Below are 20,101 nucleotides of genomic sequence, written 5' to 3'. Positions count from 1 at the left end.
CACTCCAGTGTTCTTGCCTGGAGAATCCCAGGGACGGGGGAGTCTGGTGGGCTGCTGTCTCTGGGGTCGCACAGAGTTGGACACGACTGAAGCGACTTAGCAGCCGCAGCAGCAGGCAATAGTCAGGATTTTGATCAGCATCAGTATCTGGAGGTAAGTGGTACAGGGCTCTCCTATATGAGGGAGCCGCATTATTTCTGTCCTGTTACACTGATGTGTGCCATCTCCAGTCCTCAGGTAACCCTTGTAGTTCAAAATGACTGCTGCAGCTCTAAGCATCATATCTTCATTCTACCTAGCAAGAAAGAAGAAGAAAAAAAAAGTAGGATGTGCTCTTTCCTTAACAACACATCCCAGATACTGCATATACCACACATATTTGCATCCCATTGTGCAGCACCTAGTTGACTGCCCATAACAGACTATAAATTAGCAGTCCTTTTTCTGGATAATCAAAAGCCCAGATAAAAATTAGGAACCATACTACTATGGAAAACAGGGAAATTGGAGAACAACCAGCAGTCTGCCACAAATGTCATTTTCTTTTCCTATAGTTCAATTTTCCTTAGGTCTATGAGAAGTTTTACATATTTCTACTCCAGCTGTGAACAAGGTTCACATTCTTGGGTACCTGAGTTCTTTTAGCATCTCCGATTACTATTTCATGACAGCTAAAATTAGGAGACTGATCTACCCAAGTTCCCCAAAAGATCTCTAGGAGATACTGTCAACAGACAGACTCCCTACTTAGGTCGTAGCTCCTAAAGTGTTTCTGTCAACAGTAGTTGCTTTGTAATGTGTCATCTTGATTAGGTGAAAAACTATATGGTGAACTCTCCCATTAAAAAAGAGGGAAATTTCTTTTATGTCAGAGTGGCAGTATAATTTTATTGTTTCCTTATATAAAAAAAAAGTGTAATTGTTCCACCAACCTTTGAAGTTCAGATGTTTCAACGAGACAAAATCCTGTTAAAATAAAGTTTTGAGCTATTTTCCAATGAGCTAGATACTCTTAGAAAAAAATCAAACATTCCAGGTGTGTCATTCTTAGACATTATTGTTCTGTGGCATTCAAAACAATGGCCTTTTTTTTTTTAAATTGAGGTATAGTTGACGTACAGTGCTATATAACATTCAGGTACAACACAACAATTCACAGTTTTTGAAGGTTATGCTCCATTTGTAGTCATTATAAATTATTGGCTGGATACACTGTGTTGTGCAATATATCCTCATTCTTATTTATTTTACACATTGTAGTTTGTACCTCTAGATCCCCTACCCCCTTCCTGCCATTCCTTCCTTCTCCCTCCCCGTTGGTAACCACGTATTTGTCCTCTGTATCTGTGGGTCTGTTTCTTTCATGCTACTTTCTCTAGTTTGTTGTATTCTTTTAGGTTCTAAATATCATACAGTATTTGTCTTTGTCTGATTCATTTCACTTAGCATAATACCCTCAGGTCTACTCATGATGTTACAAATGACAAAATTTCATTCTTTTTTTTATGACTGAATAGAATTAAACAATGGCTTTCTTTTGAAGATGGCAAAAAGAATTTTCCCCAGAGAATTCTTCCTTAAATTAACACCATAACGTTTCCTAATACCCAAAACACCAAAAAGTCTCCTAGAAGCCCTACCCTAGAAAGTATTATCCTACGTCCTTCATTGCTCTCAAATTTCCCTTCAGACGTTCATTTAGTTACCAAATCTGTTTTTCCCCCCAAATTATCTCAATTTAAAAACTAATGTCATTTTGTATATGACACAAAGTATTTTTGCATTTTTAATATGCTCGTGATATTTGAGTCTCTAATTCTGTATCAGTCTGTACCTACAGCTCAATTCATTGTGATTCTCTGCATGGGTGCCAACATACAACTACTTCATAGATCATACTTTGTCCTACTAGTGCCTGAGTATTTGAATATTGAAATATATATGATTTTATTATAAACTATTTTCCTTTTACATCTTTTTTATATGAAAGTTAGGCATTATATTGACTTTTTTAAAAAAAATTATCAGCATAGTAGGTTTTATTATCTATCAATTCCATTTCAAGAAAGCAAAGGTGTTGCTGCAAAAGATTTCTTATTAAAAAGGAAGTTTAGTTTATCTGTTTGCCCATTAATAGTCATTTGGATTATTTCCATCTTTTGGCTGTTATATTACTGCTATAAATATTCATATGTAAGTTTTTGTGTAGACATGTTTTCATTTCTCCTGGGTCACAAGGCAATTCTATGTTTAACTTTGAGAAACCACCAAACTGTTTTCCAAAGCAACTATACCATTTTACATTCCCACAGCAATGTACAATTTTTCTACAACCTTGTCATAATTATTTCTTTTTTAAAAAATTATTATAGCCATCCTATTGGGTGTGTAGTGGTATCTCATTCTGGTTTTTATTTGTATTTCTTTAATGACCAATGAACATCTTTTCATGTGTGGTTCTTTTTTGGGCTATGTGTGTATCTTCTTTGGAAAAATGTCTGTTCAAGTTCATTATCCATTGTTTAATTAGATCATTTGTCTTTTTGTTGTTGAGTTGGATAAACAAGTTGAGGTATACCCATACAATGGATATTATTTAGCCATGAAAAGAAATGAAGTTCTGAAGCATTCTACAACTTTAATAGGCATCAAAATCATCAAGGTTAAGTGAAAGACATCAGATACAACAGGTCATGTGTTGTATGATTCCTTCCATATGATATATCCAGAATAGGCAAATCCTTAGAGATATTTTGAAAAAAAGATTAGCAGGTGTTCTTCTGGGGCATTAAAAACATTTGAAGCTAGAGAGATGGTTGGTTGCACAGTATTTTGAGTGCAGGAGATACCACTGAATTGTATGCTCTAAAAAGGTTTACTATATAGTATGTGAATTTCACCTGAATTTTTTCTTTCACCTGAGTTTTTAAAAAGGGAAAAAGTTAGCTCTAGGAAGTTTGAAAATAACTGTTTTATAGATGCCTAATCATTATTGTTCTATAGACCCCATTAGCTGCCTGTAAGGCCTGTAAAACTCCTCAAAACAGTGTTTGTAAACGTATAAAATAAAACACATGGCTAAAAAGCAGACCAGTTACACTGAAATGTATTTACAAAAATACTGAAAAAACATTGTGAACAAACAATAGACATGCTTCTTCACTGAAGCATTAAGTAAAATGGAACTAATAACTATCATAATTTTGAAGTAATGATGGGTATAAATGATCTTCAGAGACATCTTCAATATCAGGAAAATAATTTAACAATTATGTACCATTTCTATTGGAAAAAAAATCATAGATAGTACTAACACTACTATAGGGCTTGTTGCCTATGTTCATAAAGGCTAAATTTTAAAGTAAGAGAAAATGAAGGCATAATCCTTATTTTTAATCCAAGCTCACTTACCCCCAACATTCTACCTCAGAATCCCCAAAGGCAAACATCTAGTTAGGGGAAGGGGCATCCATTATTTCCCCTTTGCTCTTAGGAGTAATTTGATAGAAGTGATTAAGAGGACAAAGGAAAAAAGTATGTTGGTGAATTGGATTCCTCTTTAAGATCGCTATTACTGAAGAGCAGATAAGACATCTGTGTGTCCTCTATTTTTTTTCTATCCTATTTTATAAAAGATATTGATCCAAGATTTGATGAAACAAATGGCCCAAGAAGCAAACTCACCCAGCAAGTAGAGATGTAATTGGTTAAAAATGAGACATTAGTTTTATTCCCCATTGTCTGAGAAAAAAAAAAAAAGATATTGTTAGCATGTGGAAATCCTTTCCTGAATGATTGTATATATGTGAAAATAAGTCTGTGTCCTGAGGCCCATATACCTCTTAAAAATAGAAGATAATCAAGTTGTTTTTAACTAAGTCCCAGTGATATGCAGAATATATTTGGTATTAAGCTTTTGGTTTTTCTGGCTATCTACTAAATTGGATGTAATAAAATTTATCCATCATACAAGAATCATATGTGATTTAACTACACATTGTTAAATGGCATGAAAAAAATAGAAAGTTTTGCCTGATTAAGTATTGTTATTGCTTCTAGGCTAAAATAACCATGAGAAATTTCAGCCTCAAATGACACATTATAAATCCCTCATAACATTATAAATCTAGTAATCATAGTAATACTCTAATCCAATTCAGGGGTGAGCTGCTAAATTGGTAATAATAGGTCCTGAACAAAATCTAATGAGACAACCCATTTTCTCTGTCCCTTTTCTAGCTTTTCCCTTTAGGCCTTGAGCTGTGGGAATTAATTCTGTTTTTAAATGGCTTAACTATAGAACTTGCTTTTTCCCCTCTTTTATACTGTTCTAATTATATGGAATAAAGATTTTCCAATTGGATTCAGAAGAACCCTGGGTTCTAAAGGCAGTTCTTTGAAATAAATTTAAAATAACCCATTGCAAAAAAAAAAAATATGGAAAGGATTAGTTTGTATCAAACCTAATGCTCATACCACAAAAGAATCTCAGGGTCCAATAAAAGAATATAGAATGGTTTCACAATTTCAGCTGGTGAAGCTTATATTAGAAACTCAGTACCTGGAAAGTTTTCCATATTTGAGAAAGTTTTTAGAAAGAGAACTCATTCTTTCCCTACCTCCTTTTTTCATCCCTTCTTTCATTTAACTAATATGTATTAAAGATGTTTCATGTGTCAGAAACTATGATAGTGACTGAGTATAGAATGATGAAAATAGGAAAATTATTATCCACATGGTGTTTAGAATCTGATGAAAAATATGGGCATAAACAAATAATCACATAAACTTGTTGATAGGATTAAAAGCTGAGGTAAGTGCTATGAAGGAAAACATAGGAAGCTATGACAGAAAATAATAGGGATGAATAATAACCTGAATGAGGTTGAAGAACAGGGAAGACCTCAGTAAGGATATGACATTTCAGTTGATACCTAAAGAAGAGGTAGAAGATCGTCAGGGTAAAGTGATATAGGAAGAGAATATGCAAAGGTCCTAAGGCAATATGTGCCGGAGAAATATTTTCTGAGGAAAAATTTGCCACAACATATGAAATATGTATATTTTTGGCAGGCCAGATTCTCCAGGAAGCAGAACCTGAGACAGAATATTTGTTAGGAAGTACTTTTGGATTAATCCCTGTGAATGCAGGGGAAGGATTTAGGGTTTGGCCAAGGGAGACGTTCACTGCAACACAGAGCCAAGGAACAACTCTGGTTGACCACACAGGGAGTTCTAGAGGTAGAATGGCCTGTCGGGATCGTATCCTATTGGGCCAGAATGGCTGGATTTTTAAACCTTTCTTTCATCATGTAAGTCTTTGGCTATCAGTCACTGTGGTGAGGATGTGACTTTGGGCTACGTGGCTTTTCACTTCTGACACCATCCCAGAAGGACCTGAGAGCTGAGGGCTCTCTGCTAATAGTACTCCCTGCAGCTGAAACAAGGTCTTCCTTGAGAGGGGGGTCTGGGCGACACATGTCCATATCCATCCCAATATTCAATAATATGATGAGCTTTTACAAATCAATACAAGACAAATAACCCAATAACCAACAGAGTAGAAGACAAAAGTAGGCAATTCACAGAAAAGTCACGTTATCAACAAGTGTATAAGAACAAGCTCAACCCCATTGTTAGCAACAACAAAAATGCAAAATAGAATAAGAAGCCTTTGTGTTTTGTTGTGCATTGCATTGGAAAGAGTTTAACGATGATGAAACCAATAATAGATGAAGGTCTAGTTAGTTACACTGCTGCTTATCCTGGGATTTCTAAATAAAGGTCTCTCTCAATGTGATACAGTTTCCTCCATGAAGGAGCAAGCAACTCTGTTAGATGGTATAATGGAGTTTTCAGGGATGAAGCTGAATTTCCACACTGGGATGGAAATTAAACTGGGGTGGAAATTAGGGGGTGGGCAGAAATTAAACTGTTAAATGGACTGATACATGTAACTGTCGCCACAGTCCACAGGAAAAGCAAGCAGAAAATTTTATAGGGGTTCATCATAAAAGCATCTCTATTTCTAGCCTTCTATTCTGAGGTTCAGCTATTTTGGAGTGAGATGTTCTAATTTGTGTTTGCCTAAAAAAGAACTTATCTGTGTTTTTGTTGTTGTTCAGTTGCTCAGTTGTGTCCAACTCTTTGACAACTCATTGACTGCAGCATACCTGGCTTCCCTGTGTTTCACCATCTGTCTGTGTTTCAGTTCAGTTCAGTTCAGTCGCTCAGTCGTGTCTGACTCTGCGATACCATGAACTGCAGCACCCCAGGCCTCCCTGTCCATCACCAACTCCCGGAGTTCACCCAAACTCATGTCCATCGAGTCGGTGATGCCATCCAGCCATCTCATACTCTATCGTCCCCTTCTCCTCCTGCCCCCAATCCTTGCCAGCATCAGGGTATTTTCCAATGAGTCAGCTCTTAGCATGAGGTGGCCAAAGTAGTGGAGTTTCAGCTTTAGCATCAGTCCTTCCAAAGAACACCCAGGACTGATCTCCTTTAGGACAGATTGGTTGGATCTCCTTGCAGTCCAAGGGACTCTCAAGAGTCTTCTCCAACAGCACAGTTCAAAAGCATCAATTCTTCGGTGCTCAGCTTTCTTCACAGTCCAACTCTCATATCCAAGGGGTCTGATTAAGAGGCTACTGGAAGACTCCAAGAAAGATACAATGGGAGCAGCGGGGGTGGCAAAAAAATGGCGGGAAACGCGAGGCTTTCCTGTGGTCACGGAGTTGATAGGAAAGGTAGAGAAGCTGATACAGGAAAAAATTTCCAGGGTGGCGGAGAAAGAATAAATTCAGCACACAGAAAGAACAGTCTGAGAGGAAGAAGAAGGACAAAGATGACTGCATGTGGAGGGGGGAAAAGGAACTAAGAACTATGGCACTGAGGAAGAATGAGTTAAGGGTAAAATGGAAAAAAAAAGTTAGGAAAGTGAGTGGAGCTATAATTTGGAGGGCAAAAGATAGGAGTAGTGGTGGTTTAGTTGCCAAGTCGTGTCTGACTCCTGTGACCCCTTGTAGCCTGCCAGGCTCCTCTGTCTGTGGGATTCTCCAGGCAAGAGTACTGGAGTGGATTGTCATTTCCTTCTCCAGGGAATCTTCCCAACCCAGGAATCTAACCCAGGTCTCCTGCATTGCAGGCAGATTCTTTACTGACTGAGCTACAAGTAGTGACCTGTATCTTTGAGGATCAGTTAAGAAAAGATAAAATGACTGTGCACTTTTTTAAAAACTTAATGTTATATCTTAAAAAAAAATTTATTAGGAAAACCAATATCTGCTATTATGTCTAAGCAGGTTTCAGCTTTTTCCTGTTATTGAAAAGTGTCTCTTCTGTTACAAAATATAGAAATTATGTTAACATCTGCTCATGGGTACCTGGTGTAATACAGCACATTTGAACAGACATTGAGTTGAGGAAGATACTTCTGAAGCTAATTTATTGTATATTTCTTACCTTCTAAGCTAAATTCTAAAATATATTTTCTTCTCATAAAGACACTTAATATTGTATTCAAGATAAAGAACTTTCCCACTGCAATCAAGATAAACAGTAATACCTCTAATGCAAAGTAGAATTGCTTAATTTTGTGGAATAAGTTACTCTCAGCCGTATCTGGGTCTCAGGTTAGAAGCCCCTCAAGGAGAGATGGTCCTTGAGTTTAGGATCTGAACTCTCTAAGGACGTGGAGCAAGGCAGCAACAATTATACATCCTATTCATGCTATGGAAACCAGCATCGTTTATCAGAGCCATTCATGAATTGTACATTCCCCAGGCCTTTTCATGTAAGACCAATCAGGGCTCATAACTTCCTGTCAGGCTAATGTCAAAAATATCCTCCTTGGCTAGACCAGCCAGTGGTTCAATCAGCAATGGCCCATGGGCTGTCTGAACTGTCTAGGACTGAGTTTGGTCTTATCTGAAGGAGGGCAGAGGGAAGTAGGGTTGTGAAGTTAAGTGCAGGCCTTTCCCATAAAGTCAAGCAGACCATAAGCCACCAAAAAAAATCTCTGATTGCTACTCACTACTTTCATGTTTGAGAAGAAATGAGTAGGCAGTGGTCTTCGGAGAACTTAGAGGAGAGTATGCTATTAGCTAGACTGTTAGTCTGGTGCATGATTCTAGTATATATACCTTGTAAAAGCTCTCACCCAATTTTAGCATGTATACTTATAAAACACATCCATCCTATTTTAACATGTATAAAAATTACATGGAATAAAATTTAACTCTACAAAATTTTATTTTATAATCTTTTTCTTTAAAAAAAACTTTATATGTGAAAAAAATATCAAAATTACCTAAGTAGTCTCATCGGACTCTTCTTGGCTGAATTTGGTATCACAGTGCCATCCACTTTATCACAGATACATGAGGTTTCCCTAGAGAAAACTAACTATTACCGTATGTCTTTAAGAAAGAAAATGCCAGTAACTGATTAGCCCCATTTGCTGAAATCATTTTCCTTTTTATTCAATTTTACTTCAGTTGATTAAGAAATAATTTATTTTTTGTAAGTAGAAAAGAAAAACCCATGTAAGTAGTACTTAAAAACAAATTTCCATTCACCATCTTTAAGATTACAAAAAGGGAATAAACATATATAAATAAAAAGTGACAAGGTAATTTAACCTTAAAATGATGAATATGGAGGTGACTAAACTAAGATGCCTTTTGAATAACTTTTGGAAATCTACAGCTGGTTCTTACCTGTAAATTCAGTTTAGTTCAGTTCAGTCGCTCAGTTGTGTCCGACTCTTTGTGACCCCATGAATCGCAGCATGCCAGGTCTCCCTGTCCATCACCAACTCCCGGAGTTCACTCAAACTCATGCCCATCGAGTCCGTGATGCCATCCAGCCATCTCATCCTCAGTCGTCCCCTTCTCCTCCTACCCCCAATCCCTCCCAGCATCAGAGTCTTTTCCAATGAGTCAACTCTTCGCATGAGGTGGCCAAAGTACTGGAGCTTCAGCTTTAGCATCATTCCTTCCAAAGAAATCCCAGGGCTGATCTCCTTCAGAATGGACTGGTTGGATCTCCTTGCAGTCCAAGGGACTCTCAAGAGTCTTTTCCAACACCACAGTTCAAAAGCATCAATTCTTCGGTGCTCAGCCTTCTTCACAGTCCAACTCTCACATCCATACATGACCACAGGAAAAACCATAGCCTTGACTAGATGGACCTTAGTCAGCAAAGTAATGTCTCTGCTTTTGAATATGTTATCTAGGTTGATCATAGCTTTTCTTCCAAGGAGTAAGCGTCTTTTAATTTCATGACTGCAGTCACCATCTGTAGTGATTTTGGAGCCCCCCAAAATAAAGTCTGACACTGTTTCCACTGTTTCCCATCTATTTCCCATGAAGTGATGGGACCGGATGCCATGATCTTTGTTTTCTGAATGTTGAGCCTAAAGCCAACTTTTTCACTCTCCTCTTTCACTTTCATCAAGAGGCTTTTTAGTTCCTCTTCACTTTCTGTTAATTATGTAAATTCAGTTATCTTACTTAATTTCTATTGGCTTTCATTTTCAACTCATCATCAATAAAAGACAAATTTCTCCATCTTAAAAATGATGCTTGAGTCTTTCTCCAGATACTAGACAAGAGAGATGATGAGGAAGCATTTAATCCTATTTTTAAGCAAATATTCAAATGAACATTTTCCCTTATTTGCAGCCATCATAGTTATTTCAATTTCCATACCTTTGCTTGAAATATTCACTGTAATCTCTTCTTAGAAATATCATTCAGAACAGGTTACCAGCCAATTTAAAAATATTAGTCTTATTATATTATAGTGATATCTTATTTTAGACCCCAAAATGTTATTACTCAGTGAAATCATAATTCCTTTCCCTGCTTCAAATAACTCTCAGCTCTTACAAAAGTCAAATTATTTAGGACAAAATAATTGTCTTTATTGAGAATATTCCAAAGAGAATGTTTTAGGCACTGATGAAAAAGGACAAGAATACCCATAGATAATTGACCTTTCAAATTTTCAAAATATCCTCAAGTCTTTCGTCTCATTTATTCTTTATGACTTTCTTTAGGCATTATTAATCCCATGTAGAAGAAGAAAATGAATTCTGAAGAATCCATTCAGTCACTCATTTGATAAATATTACGTGATGTCTATTACTGACCAACAATGGTAGATAAGAGAATATATCTAAAGTTACACATTCATTGCTGTGGTTGTTGTTCAGCTGCCCAGTCATGTCCAACTCTTTGTGATCCCATGGGCTGCAGCATGCCAGGTCTCCCTGTCCCTCACCATCTCCCAGAGTTTTCCCACGCTCATATCCATTCAATCGGTGATGCCCTCCAGCCATCTCCTCTGACGCCCTCTTCTCTTTCTGCCCTCAATCTTTCCCAGTATCAGGGACTTTTCCAATGAGTCAGCTGTTGCATCAGATGACCAAAATACTGGAACTTCAGCTTCAGCATTAGTCCTTCCAGTGAATATTCAGGTTTGATTTCCCTTAAGATTGACTGGTTTGATCTCCTTGCTATTCAAGGGACTCTCAGGAGTCTTCTCCAGCATCACAATTTGAAGGCATCAATTCTTTGGTATTCTGCCTTCTCTGTGGTGCAGCTCTCACAACCATATGTGACCACTGGGAAGACCATAGCCTTGGCTACACAGACCTTTGCCGGCAGGGTAATGTCTCTGCTTTTCAACACTCTGTCTAGGTTTGTCATTGCTTTCCTGCCAAGAAGCCATTGTCTTCTGACTTCATGGCTACAGTCACCATCCACAGTGATTTTGGAGCCCAGGAAGAGGAAATCTGTTTCTACTTCCACCTTTTCCCCTTCTATTTGCCATGGAGTAATGGGGCCGGATGCCATGATCTTGGTTTTTTTGTTAGTCTTCAGGTGGCTCTTTCACTCTTCCCCTTCACCGTTATCAAGAGGCTCTCTAGTTCCTCTTTGCTTTCTGCCATTAGAGTGGTGGTATCCGCACATCTGAGGTTGTTGTTTCTCCCGCCTATCTTGATTCCAGCTTGTAACTCATCCAGCCCAGCCTTTCTCATGATGTGCTCAGCCTACAGGTTAAACAAACATGGTCAACAGACAGGCCTGTCGTACTCCTTTCTCGATCTTGAACCAATCATTTGTTCCATACAAGGTTCTAACTGTTGCTTCTTGACCCACATACAGGTTTCTCATGAAACAGGTAAGATGGTCAGGTTTTCCCATCTCTCTAAGAGCTTTCCACAGTTTGTCATGATCCACACAGTCAAAGGCTTTAGAGTGAAACAGAGATAGATGCTTTTCTGAAATTCCCTTGCTTTCTCTATAATCCAGCAAATGTTGGCAATTTGATCTCTAGTTTCTCTTTCTTTGGGCTTTCCTTGTGGCTCAGCTGGTAAAGAGTCCACCTGCAATGCAGGAGACCTGGGTTTGATCCCTGAGTTGGGAAGATCCCCTGGAGAAGGCAAACACTACCCACTCCAGTATCCTGGCCTAGAGAATTCCATGGACTGTATAGTCCATGGGGTCACAAAGAGTCAGACACAGATGAGTGACTTTCACTTCACTTCACTTCCTCTTCCTTTTCTAAACCCAGCTTGGACATCTGGAAGTTCTTAGTTCCCATAATGCTGAAGCCTAGCCTGCAAGATTTTAAGCATGACCTCACTAGCATGGGAGATGAGTGCAGGTGTCCAATGGTTAACACATTCTTCGTTACTACCCTTCTTGGGAACTGGGATGAGGATTGACCTTTTCCAGTTTTGGGGCCACTGCTGGGTCTTCCAGATTTGTTGACATAATGATGCAAAACCTTGATGGCATCTTCCTTTAGGGATTCAAATAGTTCTGCTGGAATTTCATTGTATTCACTAACTTTATTAACAGCAGTGCTTCGTAAGGTCCACTTGACTTCCCACTCCAGAATGTCTGGCTCTAGGTGACTAACCACACCATTGTAGTAATCTGGTTCATTAAGATCTTTTTTTATACAGTTCTTCTGTGTTTTCTTTCCATCTCATCTTGATCCCTTCAGCGTCTAATAGATCTCTACCATTTTTATCCTATATTGTGCCCATCTTTGGGTGGAATGCTCCTTTGATGTTGTTAAGAGCAAATATTCTAGCTCATGAAGTTAGACTTGGAAGGCAGTGTAACTTCACTTTTGCCATTGTATTTTATTAGTTACAATTGCATCACAGCTGATCCATATTCAAAAGAAGGATAATTCTCTATTTCAACTTCACTTCTTGACAGGGAAGTAGGAAGCTTCTAGAGCATGTGGGGTAAGAGATGTTGGTGATTTTTATATTTTGGAATATGTCATCTGCCACAGGCAATATGACAAAGCAGAAAATTGGACTTCTGTTGTAGTTCTTGTTTGGCACTTACTATGAACGTGTGCGTATCCACTTCTGCAATGGATACATGTTCGTAGTAATGTGTATCATAGCTTGCTACCCGCCTGTCAAGAAGTGAAGTTGAAATAGAGGATTATCCTTCCTTTGACTATGGACCAGCTGTGATGTACTTGTAACTATTAGAATACAGCGGCAAAAGTGAAGTTACTTTGCCTTTCAATGATAACTTCATGAGCTAGAATATTTGTTCTTCAAGGCTTTTATTTAAAGTAAGCAGTCCAGGAGGCCTGAGACTATGCTATAAGGAACCCAAACTAACTCTTGTAGAAAGACTCCATGGTCAGGCCATGAAGGCAAGATATCCAGCTAGCTGCCATCAGCTTCATCACTCCCTCTGTCCAACCCTAGTCATCATATGACTGCAACTGCACAGGACGCCTTGAGCCAGAATCATTCAGGTGAGCCTTTTCTGAGTTTCTGATCCAGAGTAATAGTTAACCAGAATACTATCGCTTGAAAATCCAAAATAGTTGTGTTAACTGTCTGCATGTAGATTGCATGAAATCTTCCAAATTCTTTACCCTACCCTGTGTCCATGCCATCTCCCATGTGTCTTTGCAGTTTTCTCGAGGCAGACTATATTTGACCACTCCTTGATGACGCGTTCAGCTACATCAGCATCTCCAGCCTTTCTGGCACCAGGGACCAGTTTCATGGAAGACAATTTTTCCATGAACTGGTTGGGGAGGGGGTGGTTTCAGGATTATTGAAGCGCATCACATTTATTGTGCATTTTTATTTCTATTTTTATTACTTCAGCTCCACCTCAGATCATCAGGCATTAGATCTTGAAGGTCAGAAATCCCTGAGTTACATGACTTCTTCTGGTTGAAAGGATATTAACAGCTGTAACACAAATAGAGGCATACAATGAGATTTTGTGTCTTGGTTTGTTTATTGTTTCTCTTTCGTGTCCATGAGAAGACTATCCCTTGTTTACAGCCAGTCCACTGGTCCAAGGGAAATGAGTGAATGTGGATCAGCTGGCCCTCTGCTTACCTGGAGAAGTATGAAAAATAAGGTACTGTTGTTTTAAGTCATGGAGTCATGGGGTGATTTGTTTTGCAGTGATGGATAACTGATACACCAACCTTCCTTGGAAAATGTATATCCCTTTCAGACAAGCAAAAAAGAAAAATACATATTAATATGTGCATATTCTAATTTGTTCTTTGAAAAAACCAACCTTCTGAGACCCACTTCTAAAACAGTCCTGTGTTTTAGGAGAAGATAATCATGGGCTCATGGCTCAAGCAGGCCAAGCAGAGCCCTTTCCTGAGACTGTTAAAACGGGAGCAGTAAGTAATAAATACGTGAGTACACAGCCATGTCCCTTCATACGGCACAGTATGAAGAAACACATCCGCAACAGTGAATAGCAGAAACATCAAGAGGCAGAGAATCAGTCTTCATGGCATTTGAATCCTTCATTCTAGTTATTGAAATTCTTAGAGCTGGTCTAATCCCTGCCTTTCTAAAAGGTTCAATCTTGTATTGGGTCTGGGAGTTTCACTGGTACCTTGCCATTACACCCTCTTTATTACTCTAGTTTCAGTTACATTTCTGACACTTGCAATAAGTAGCTGTCATTGATTCAAACAAGCAGTGTGAGGGTTCAGAGTGTTCACATGCCCAAACTTTGTCCCCTGTCACACTTCTATTAACCTCGGTGAAATCAGGAATCATGCCCACATATCTAACCACCTGCACTGTCTAATCTAACATGAATCCTAAGGCCCCTTGTCTACAATCAGCTTCTCTCAGAAACGGGGAATGATCTGCCTTCTGAGTTGCTTTTCCCCTGATAGTGCTGAGCTCATTCTTCATTTCAACCCTTTCACCACGTCGTTGTTTCGGGACTTTAATTTTTTGAAAGAGTTCTCAAGATGATGTGTAGTCTTCCAAAAGCTTATGTTCACTGTGGTCCAAATTTTTGTCTCCGCTAAATTCGTATGTTGAAAACCTAATGCCTGGTATCATCATATTAGGAAGTGGGGCCTTTGGGAGGTGATTAGGTCATGCGTGTGAAGCCCTCATGAATGGGATTAATGCCCTAATAAAACGACTCTGGAGAGCTCCTGTCCCCTCCTGCCACGTGAAGACACAGTGAGAAGGTGCTGTGAACCAGGAAGAGGACCCTCACTGCTGTGCCTTGATCTTGGACTTTCCCCCTCCAGAACTATGAGAGACAAATGTCTGCTGTTTATCATCCACCCAGGCTGCGGTATTTTGCTACACAACCCAAACAGACTAAGACACGAAAGTGAAAGTGAAGTCGCTCAGTCGTGTCCGACTCTTTGGGACCCCATCGACTGTAGCCTACTAATCTCCTCTGTCCATGGAATTTTCCAGGCAATAGTACTGGAGTGGATTGCCATTTCCTTCTCCAGCGGATCTTCCCAACCCAGGGATTGAACCCAGGTCTCCCACAGTGTAGACAGACGCTTTACCATCTGAGCCACCAGGGAAGTCCAAAAAATATGGAACGCTTCATGAATTTGCATGTCATCCTTGCGCAGGGGCCATGCTAATCTTCTCTGTATCGTTCCAATTTTAGTATATGTGCTGCCGAAGGGAGCACAAGACACGAATCATCACCAAAAACACAACTGATAGATAAGCATTTATCTCCTCAAAGATCTGAGCAATTGTTTGATTTTTGTTTCTCAGCCAGGAGTGCCTTGGGAAGAAAATAAATGTTTATATTCTCTTTCCAGAGCCCCAAGCTGTCTGAGGAACCCACTGACCAAGGATAAAGGAAATTATCTGTCCTCAGTCTCTGCAACTCTGCTTGTAGGGCATTTGACTTATTTTGTAGAAAGGGGTGGAGGATGAAGGAGGTAGAGATAGAGAATTACATCTGTATCAGATTTAGTTCCCCGAATAGGAACTGGTTGGTGCCTTCCAACAACTGTTTTTTTTTTTTTTTCCAATTCGAAATATGGGGATGTTATCTCCCTTAGATGGGGATGTTATCTCCCTTATTGATTTCTACTAATCGGCAAAATTCTGGAGGCAGGGAGAGGAAGGTATTTATTAACATTAGGTCTCTTCATTCTGGCTACTTAGGCTGAGTAAGTAGCCATAATTCATGAGTGATTAATAACATTGCTCCAAAGGAGACTGATTTTTCAAACTATGTTCCATAAAGCCTTGTTTTATACTTCCCTGCAGGAGTCTCTCAACTTTTTGCACATTTATAGTGATCTTTTCTCCTTTCTGTTGATGTGCGATCAAGAACCTGATGTGCACCTTTCAGCATCTCCCCACATTACAGAAAATCAGCTTCTTTGTTGTAGGGCTTACTATCCCCAGAGGAGACATTTAGGCACCAGATTCTTGGTGCTTCAAACAGGGTCTGACACTTGGTAGACTTTAAAAAGAAAGCAATGAATGAATTTAATGTTTTAAAGACATATATGGTTCTTAATGGCAAAAGAAGCCCAAAGGAGAGAAAGCAGGGGTGTCTATGGCTTGTTTCAGAGTCGATAGTAATAGCTTACAGTGTACAGTGTCAAATTCGTGATCCCCAAAGAAGAAGATTTAATTTCGGGACCAGGGACCAGGCTTGATCACTCAAGAGCTTTTGTAGAGCAGAGTTTTATTAAAGTATAATAAGGACAGAGAAAGCTTCTGACTTAATCATCAGAAGGGGGACGAAGCGTGTCCCCCTGCTAGTCTTTAGCAAGCTGTTTTATGTCTGTTCGAAAGCTATTAATCAGGTAAGAGAGACACCTCAAGGCTGATGGAGTTTCACCAGGCCCCTCTCCCACAGCATCCATTTTTGAGATAGGATGGCATGAGGTGTGTCTTCCCCCACCCATAAAACGATTGATATGAATACTGGTTTATTGACCTATTATCAGCCCAAGGTTTGAGAAAAGAAAAAAAGTTAAAAAAGAAAAAAAGTCTTAGGTGGACCCATTTTGAAGAAAGGCAAATTCCAAAGCAAATAAATAGTTTCATTAACATAGCTTAAGGAAAACATTTCCATAGAAAAACCTCCTTTTAATTTTGTACAGAGAAGAAAAAAAAAAATCTGACACTTGCAGTTTGTTTCCTCCTGCTGCTTAAGGGAGAGGTTAAAAATGTCTGGCGAAGAACTAAAGAGCCTCTTGATGAGAGTGAAAGAGGAGAGTGAAAAAAGTTGGCTTAAAACTCAATACTCAGAAAACTAAGATCACGAGATATGATCCCATCACTTCATGGCAAATAGATGGGGAAACAGTGGAAACAGTGACAGGCTTTATTTTGGGGGGGCTCCAAAATCACTGCAGATGGTGACTGCAGCCGTGAAATTAAAAGATGCTTGCTCCTTGGAAGAAAAGGTATGACCAACCTAGTGAAGTGAAATGAAGTTGCTCAGTTGCGTCCACCTCTTTGCAACCCCATGGACTGTAGCCTACCAGGCTCCTCAGTCCATGGAATTTTCCAGGCAAGAGTACCGGAGTGGGTTGCCATTTAACAGAGACATTACTTTGTCAACAAAGGTCCATCTAGTCAAGGCTATGGTTTTTACAGTAGTCATGTATGGATGTGAGAGTTGGACTCTAAAGAAAGCTGAGCACTGAAAAATTGATGCTTTTGAACTGTGGTGTTGGAGAAGACTCTTGAGAGTCTCTTGGACTGCAAGGAGATCCAACCGGTCCATCCTAAAGGAAAACAGTTCTGAATATTCACTGGAAGGACTGATGCTAAAGCGGAAACTCCAATACTTTGGCAACCTGATGCGGAGAACTGACTCATTTGAAAATCTTTCCCTGATGCTAGGAAAGATTGAGAGCAGGAGGAGAAGGGGACAACAGAGGATGAGATGGCTGGATGGCATCACCGACTCAATGGACATGAGTTTGAGCAAGCTCCGGGAGTTGGTGATGGACAGGAAGGCCTGGTGTCCTGCAGTCCATGGGGTCACAGAGAGTCAGACACGACTGAGTGAATGAACTGAACTGAAAAAATGTCTGACACTTGCAGCCTATTTTCTCCATTTGGAGACCCCTGGCCTTCCTGCCTGTTTCCCTCTCAATAGGATTCAGTTTCTTGAGTCACAGACCATTTCAGAATCTGGTGAAAGCTATAGGCCCTTTCCATCACCAAGCACATCATATAAAGTTTGCTTAAAATTTTGGGTTGTCCACTGACCTAAGTGTGTGTGGCCTTTGTGTTAAGACTTTCTGTTAAAGTAGAATATTACATATTATGGAAAAATATTCATAATCATTGGGGAATGATTTTGTGGCTAATTTGTGCTCAGATAACATCATCAAGGAGAAGGCAATGGCACCCCACTCCAGTACTCTTGCCTGGGAAATCCCATGGGAGGAAGAGCCTGGTAGGCTGCAATCCATGGGGTCGCTGCGAGTTGGACACAACTGAATGACTTCACTTTCACTTTTCACTTTCATGCATTGGAGAAGGAAATGGCAACCCACTCCAGTGTTCTTGCCTTGAGAATCCCAGGGACAAAGGAGCCTGGTGGGCTGCCATCTATGGGGTTGCATAGAGTCAGACATGACTGACGTGACTTATCAGCAGGAGCAACATCATCAGTTCTTCAGAGCTTATTGTCATTATTTAATTGAACTAAGTACTCTTTGAACAGTCATTTAAAAAAGGAAGAGAGTCTTCAGTATTGGGCACTAAGCAAAAAAGAGGATATAGAAAGGTTATAATACCTCCTCCCTATGTATTTTCATTCTCTGTTCCAATTTAGATGATTTTTAGCATATCCACATCCTCGGGGCAGATATGGTCATCAAGATATATGATGTTAATGACCTTCTGGTAACATAACTTTACCATCTGAATCTGAACATTTTTATGGACTGTGCCCTTTATTATTTTAAGGGTAGGATGAGATGAAGAGAACAAGATATTTCATAGAGGAAAATCCCTAATATACCCACTGACATCTGCTTTGTCCTTCTTTTATTTAAAGTTCAATAAGCCTAATCAATACATACAAATTTTTAGGGCTTCCCTGGTGGCTCAGTGGCAAATAATCTGCCTGCCATTGCAGGAGACACAGGTTCAATCCCTGATTCAGGAAGATCCCACATACCACAGAGCAACTAAACCAGTGCATCACAACTATTGACACTCTGCTCTAGAGCCTGCAAAATGCAACTACTGAGCCCACACCACAGCTACTGAAGCCTGTGCATTCTAGAGCCTATGCTCCACAAAAAGAGAAACCACCACAATGAGAAGCCTTTGCACGTCAACTTCAGATTAGCCCCTGCTCTCTGAAAACAGAGAAAGCTTGCACAGCAAGGAAGACCCAACACAGCCAAAAATAATAAATAAAATTATATTTAAAAAATAGTCTTTAGTCTCATGCTTTGGAATGTCTCTGTCTCCTGAGAACCAGGAAGGAAATAAGATGATCTAGAATTACAGTCACAGAAGTTTAAAACTCAAGAGTAGAAGTCATCTAACCTGATACTTTGGCTTCACAAGTGAAAAAAGTAAGACACAGAGAGGTTAAAGTAATCTTTCCAAGATCTCTATAACTTTTCCAAGTTCTCCATAACAGATTGTTTACTCTCTCCTTATTAGAAAATTATTCATTCACATAACATTATCAGGTGTCATTATAACTCCTCCCAATAGAGTGGGTGAGAGTATATTTTTTCCACCTCATTGATGTTGGCCTTGACCATGTGACTTATTAGTATTAGCTTAAACTTTAAATATGTTTGTCTAATTTGGTTTGTCTTCTTGCGCTCTTGGCATTTCATCATTAGAAGTTGATAGGCAGCTGCTGAACCCAGATGATGACAACATGTGGAACACTGATGGAATGCAGAGTCCAATCAAGCCAAGTCAAAAGCATCATCATGTCTAAGATCAGATGAACAGCAGCCAGTGAGAGAGTGTGAGTGTGTGCACGCTCAGTCATATCCAGCTGTTTACAGCCCCCAAGGACTGTAGCCCACCAGGCTCCTCTGTCCAAGGCATTTTCCGGGCAAGACTACTGCGGTGGGTTGCCATTTCCTACTCCACAGGACCTTCCCGGCACAGGGATCGAACCTGCATTTCTTGCATTGGTAAGCAGATTCTTTACCACTGTGTCACCTGGGAAGCCAGACGCCAACACGCAGATTCATAAGCAAGAACTGTCTTTGTTATTTTAAGCCCCTGAGAAGTGGAGGACTGTATGTTATGCAGTACTATCATAGTGAAAAAGCAGGTTAACAGTCTCATAAAAGATTAGCCAAGGTACAATATTCAAATTTTTTTCAAATTGTGTTAATTGTAATTTAATTTGCATGCACATAATAGAAAAACTCAAACAACAATGGCTTAATCAAAATTGAATTTTACTTCTCTCAGTTAATGCAGTCTACACTTAGGCAATTCACACTAATAGCTTAGTGATTCTCGGAGGTCATTAGGCTTTTCCTGAGCATAGCTCTCGGAGAGGGTAATGGCACCCTACTCCAGCACTCTTGCCTGGAAAATCCCATGGACGGAGGAGCCTGGTAGGCTACAGTCCATGGGGTCGCTAAGAGTCGGGCACAACTAGCGACTTCACTTTTACTTTTCACGTTCATGCATTGGAGAAGGAAATGGCAACCCACTCCAGTGTTCTTGCCTGGAGAATCCCAGGGACAGAGGAGCCTAGTGGGCTGCCATCTACGGGGTCGCACTGAGTCAGACGTTTCAGTCGGACACAATTGAAGCGACTTAGCA

The 20,101-nt window shown here is 39.6% G+C and overlaps 1 non-coding gene across 1 annotated transcript; it reads right to left on the bottom strand.

The window, feature by feature from the left end:
- Positions 1-14,880: 14,880 nt before the first annotated feature.
- Positions 14,881-14,987, bottom strand: LOC114115477 (U6 spliceosomal RNA). Its single transcript, XR_003589814.1, has one exon. It is a non-coding gene; the product is annotated as a U6 spliceosomal RNA (small nuclear RNA).
- Positions 14,988-20,101: the final 5,114 nt, after the last annotated feature.

Source organism: Ovis aries, chromosome 6, assembly GCF_016772045.2.
Source record: "Ovis aries strain OAR_USU_Benz2616 breed Rambouillet chromosome 6, ARS-UI_Ramb_v3.0, whole genome shotgun sequence".
Lineage (NCBI taxonomy): Eukaryota > Metazoa > Chordata > Mammalia > Artiodactyla > Bovidae > Ovis > Ovis aries.
This window is presented reverse-complemented; position numbering and strand designations above follow the sequence as displayed.